The sequence below is a fragment of the Pollicipes pollicipes genome, unplaced genomic scaffold (assembly GCF_011947565.3).
Source record: "Pollicipes pollicipes isolate AB1234 unplaced genomic scaffold, Ppol_2.1 Scaffold_1452;HRSCAF=1700_pilon_pilon_pilon, whole genome shotgun sequence".
Classification (NCBI taxonomy): domain Eukaryota; kingdom Metazoa; phylum Arthropoda; class Thecostraca; order Pollicipedomorpha; family Pollicipedidae; genus Pollicipes; species Pollicipes pollicipes.
Window position 1 is genome coordinate 1 of NW_023595942.1, and position 5714 is coordinate 5714.

General features: G+C 51.8%; 1 pseudogene; it reads left to right on the plus strand.

Annotated features, from left to right (window-relative positions):
• Nucleotides 1-2062: 2062 nt before the first annotated feature.
• On the plus strand, nucleotides 2063-5437 carry LOC119096464 (delta(3,5)-Delta(2,4)-dienoyl-CoA isomerase, mitochondrial-like; annotated as a pseudogene).
• Nucleotides 5438-5714: the final 277 nt, after the last annotated feature.

Below are 5714 nucleotides of genomic sequence, written 5' to 3' on the forward strand. Positions count from 1 at the left end.
GTTCGTGCGCTTTCATTCATGTTCCGCATCTCTTGCAGCCCCCAACTACATGGTTGATTTCCTCATTGCCGCAGTATTCCCTCCCTCTAACAATAATGGCGACTCCGGGCGAGGTTTCAGTTGGCTTCCTGTTGCGTAGTGTCCTTTGCCACGCGTCCACCACAGTATGCATCGCTTCTTCGCCGTGCTGACCTGCCCAGTCCCTTCACCACCTGTGACGGCCACGCAGTCCTGCACTTACGGATTCCATCGTCGCAGCACTTGCCGATTCCATTACCGCAGCATTTCCGGTTCCATTGCGAAAAAGGGTGTGTTTTTGCTGCAGCTACATGAGTGGCTAACGATAATTAATAAGTTACGCATCAGTTACTAACGTGCGGCGTCGTGAGATAGCTAATAATATGTGTATGACTCGTTCCTCGGAGAAATGCAAGTCAGAGATGTTATTTTACATTGTGAAACCACCCGTTTCGTGGTGGTAGCGTTCCAATGTTTTCTTCAGCGCTGCAGCCCCGTCTCTTTCAGGTCTACAGCTACCTTACTGTTTGAATGTTTGTAGGCAACGGACACCATCTTGCCACTGCGATCAGATGCCTGTTCATTTTAGAGCGCACCTTCAGTCAAAGCTTTTTGTTGTGCTTTGCACGCATTATTTAATAATTACTAAAGCGTAGGGCTGAAGGTATTCTGTAAAGAGACGCACAGCTGGATAAGGACCGTTTTACCCGTCCGTTCGCTGCTGGTGAGGCCGCGGTCGCTTTAAGGGGCGCGTGTGGGCTGGGTGCGGCGTGGCAGCGGAGCTTCCGGCCGGGCTGGGACGGTATGACGTGCCAGTGCGGTGCGGTGAGGCGCGTGTGGGCGGCCGGGTTATGGCTCCGCGCTGTGGAGGGTGTGTGTGATGTTGCACCGGGCTTGGTCAGCTGGTGGCGGCGGCCGTTTGCCGGAGCGCGCGCTCGATGGGTCACAACATGGCAGGCAGCCTGGCCCGCCCCCCGCCCCGGCTGCCCGCGCTAGGTAGTTCGGGGAGTGGCCGCCGAGCGGCGCTGCGCTGTGGTGGATCTCGGTTGTGAGGTGGCGCCCAGGCTGCGTCGCACGTGTTCAAACTGCCGATTGCGGTCTGTTAGAAGCGCTCTGGTAGGCGCGCGGCATGCATTGTCATCGCGTGTGTGTTAGTCACCCCGAATTTCGCTTCTGCGCCGGAGGTTCCGTTCCTGCCTCGGCTCTCCCAGTCAGGGTCCATCGGCGTCGGCAGTTAGTTGTGTGTCCTTGCAGCATTAGTTGCACAAAGCTGTCGGTGGCTACCGTCGTTCGAGCTCTCGATTCCCGCCGGTTAACGCTGTGACTTGGGGCCCTGCTGCGCTGAAGGTGGCCGCCGGTGGCCCCAACTCTCCGCGCGAGCGGGAGGGGGGAGGGGCTCTCGGGACCGTTTGTGTTCTGTTCAGTCTTTGCCACGGCTGTCTGAGCCACATGTGCTTACCGTTATGTATAAAAGTAAAATATTAGAGAAGCACCATGAGTCTCAGTTTGAGTTAGCAAATTCAGTAGAGTTCACAAAGCGTGGCGGCGCCTGGATTCTTTGGACTCCTTCGTATCCATCGCTAAGGTTATGTTGATACGTGCCCTTAATCGATGTGAAGAGGTTGTACAGGAAATCTGGAACATCGATGATTGACGGTTCCTTGCCTTGCGCGTGAGATGATCAGGAAAGATGGAGGACGTCTACACGGAGCATGATTGAGAGGAAAACCAGGTGCGACACTTTCGGCTTGAAAATTTGTCACGCCACTTAAAGCATTGGGTACCATCAAAAAGCTGCTTACACAGGCATCGACCACACACCACTGCCTGACAGCGCCATTTCCATCTTATTTGGGATTAACACGCATTAAAACTGTGATGATTAAAAACTGCTAATTCGGATTTTAGTGCGTTCAGCCCCCGCATTCGTCACGTATGCGCTATAAGCGTAATATGTTATGTACCGAGCTGGTTGCAAATTCGCGTCTCGTCTCCATCGCCCATTCTGCTATTTTGATTCCTTTTTGCTGCGGACATTAAGCTCATTCTTTGCGGCTATGTTGAAGATTCAGAGAATTGGTATGTTTCGTGGATACCATGTGCTACTGGGATGATGTTATGGATAGATTGGAAAAGTACCAACTCTACCGCGTCAATTCAAATTCGTAAAACTTTAGCTTAATACTAAACCATCTGTGGTATGATCGTCTATCGCTTCTCCTTACCTACCTTACCTACCTTATGGTGATCGGGAATTGTAAAAGGCCACTAGGCCTGTAGGGTCCCGGTCTCGTCAGGCTCCCGGTCCGGTAACCAAACAGTCTCAAATTATGGGAATATTCAGTGTGGGACGTCGTACATGATGTCAGCCCAGTGCGTATCAAGCCTAGCCTTGAACTGTTTCAACTGAGGTCGACGACACGACTGGGTGCGGAAGAGCGTTCCAGTCGTTGACAACCCGCGGCTTCTTCGTTGTTTACCTGTTTGATCGGCTGAAACGATGCTGGCTTATCTGGTATTTCAAGTCATATCTGGTATGTTTCACATCATGATGATGAATGATGATGTTACAGAGGATGCGGGTAGAAGCCCTGGCTACAGTGATGATTTTCAGCAAATGTGGTTTTATGTTATTTCTCTTCATGTTCACCCATGTTTAGCATTGCTCAGGGCCGGTCTGTAAAATTCAAGCCACTGCACTAAGAGCCTTTTGTGACAGTGGTGCACTACAGTCTACACTGAAACCTTCAAATTGTTTTTGTGTGAAAGAGTTTTGGAGGTAATCTTGCCTGAAATTGTCTTCTCACTGCCATACTTAATTGAGGCCTGGGTTGGGTTCATTATGCCCTGTTATTGGTGATGACTGTGTACAAAACTGAGAGATCTGATGTGCAGCATACATGGTCTGAAATGTCACCAGAATGTCACTGTTATGCTATTTATGTTCAGAGTAACATGCATACTTTGCATTTTGGCATAGGGCATCTTATCTCCTTTCCCTTATCCACCCTTGGTTTTATCTGTCACCCCTGAGCACATGGAAAGAAACACAGAAACCTTGGATGTCACTCATGCAAAATGTACCTGTTTTATAGCCGATGGGCTGATTTTGCCATGCTCATGTTGGTTGCATTTTTTAACTGCATCCAACAGCTGGCATCAGCTCTGCATGTATTTAACCTTAGCAGCCTGGGAGAGATATACCTGCACAAAGAGTTGGGGGGGGGGGGGGGGTAATTATGCCATTGACTAGCCTACAGGACACTTTGGCTATGTCCTGATTCCTGATTTAGTAGTCTTTCTTACATCATCCTGTCATTTACAGCAGCTCGGCAAAGCCTCCAGACAGTCAGGATGGCCAGCAGCCTGGCTGACTATGCCCAGTACAAGACACTGAATGTCACACAACCTGTGGAGTATGTGGTTCATGTGGAGATGAACCGGCCTGACAAGCTGAATGCTCTCAACACTGAAATGTGGAAGTAAGCAAGCTCAGGGGGTGCCTTGTATGCCTAATAGAGTGATATGGTGCTGCTAAACCCCAAAATAAGAAACATGTAAATAAGTGTGCAGTCCACATGTTTTATCTGGATCATCACAGCCCATTGCACCAATTCAGTCTGACCAGCACTGCTATGTCATGACATAATCCTCACCAAACCAGCATGAACTGCCATAACGGAAGCCTGCTCACCCTGGCAGGGACCTGGGGTGTGCTTCCAGCAGCTGCACGAGGACGCCGAGTGCCGGTCCGTGGTGCTGAGCGGCGCCGGCCGCCTCTTCAGCTCCGGGATTGACCTCAGCGACCTGATGGCCGTTGGCAGCGTGGCTATGGGCGACGGTGACGTGTCTAGGAAGGCTTTCAAGCTGCACCGCACCATCAAAACTACCAGGACTGGTTCACTGATATTGAAAAGGTATGTGCCACGGCAGTCAGCCGGGCATACGTTTCGGAAATACAATGCTTCGCAGACGGCGCCATTGTGGATAACTCGGTGGCTTGCTCACTTCCTAGAATGTACCTAAGATCTGATGTGTCATTCGATGGTGTCGGGGCTAATCTCCTAATGTGACATTTCCCTATTCTTTCAAAACCTGTGTTTCGTTCTGTGCCATCGTGAATTTCTCTGTCTGACTACTGCCCTTCTGTGTAGTGGGGTTCCCTGCCTGATCATGGCTTATCTCGCCTATCGGACAACTTTCGCGCCCCTCTTCTCCGTCGGACTGTGCGAGGGAACCCTGTCGCTGTAACAACTCACTCTAACTGCGGCTGATCCCCTCTGACCGTGAGTGTGTGCCGTGACCGCCAGTGCCGTAAGCCGGTGATCGCCGCCGTGCACGGCGCGTGCGTGGGCGGCGGCGTCGACATGGTGACGGCGGCCGACGTCCGCCTCTGCTCCCAGGATGCGTTCTTCCAGGTCAAGGAGGTGGACATCGGTAAGTGTCGGTGCCGGGCGGGCGCGGCGGCACGGGGAGCGCCGCCTGGCGTGATGCGGCGCACGGACGTGTATGCTGTGTTGAAGACTGGCAACGTTGATAGCTATTGGTACTGGCACGTGAAGAAAACGTGAAACATATGTGAAGCAGACTTGAAAACAGACTTGTAAACAGACGTGAAGGCACGTGACATCAGGGTGCATAGTTTTGATGGGGAGCGACGAGAGCATGTTATGGCTCATAATCATCGTAGAATCGATATTTTAGAACGAATATGTGTTTTGTTATTAGGAGTTCAATTATGGGAATCCATTCTAAGCCGAAAGCAGTTCGTATTTGTGCCTACACTCCTGCTATTATGCTAGTCATGGAATGTAAGTTCACAAGGTACAGCTACCTGGAGAAATAGTGTTGTCAAATTGGTCACCGGTTCATTAGACCTTAAAACGAACTGTTTCCTGGCAGAAAATACGACTGCTTGCAGGCCGTATGCTAAGATAGTTGTGCAGCGTGACCTGCCGAACTGACCAAGGCCACCTGTTGCTGTCGCTTTGATAGTGCTGAAATGACATATCTTACTGGGATCACCAGGTAACTACGTCAACTGGTTTTCACCAAAATCATCTTGGACCAAGGCGAAAATTTTTCGCGTGATCCATTGAATTGTGGTGTGTCCGCTCACCTCTTTAAAAGCTGTTCTTCAGGCATTAAAAACACGCTGTCTGTCCACTGTTGACGTCAGAGGCTCGCAAGGAAGGGCGCTGTGCCGCGGACAGCTCACAGCTTCTCGCTGTTTGGGGTGGTCGCTGACATCGACGCGTGTCGCAGGGCTGGCAGCGGACGTGGGCACGCTGCAGCGGCTGCCGAAGGTGATTGGCAGCCGGAGTCTGGTGAACGAGCTGTGCCTGACGGCGCGCCGGCTCGGCTCGCAGGAGGCGCTCCAGTGCGGCCTCGTCAGCCGCGTGCTCAGCGACAGACACAGGTGCGCCGGGGCTGAGGGCTCGCTGGTGGGGACGGGTGGGTGAACCGGCACAGGGACAGGGGACAGGTGGGTGTACCGGCACAGGGACAGGGGGGGGGGGGGGCTGGGATCAGTGACAAATGGTTGTCCCATGTCGCATCACTAAATGCTTATTGGCGTTATGGACGTATCCCGTGGTTATAACGTTATGACGTTCCCCCATTGACGTTATGGATATAACTGAACATATCCTGTATCCTGAAGGCTCCTCCAAAGAAAACCCAAATCCCAAATCCGT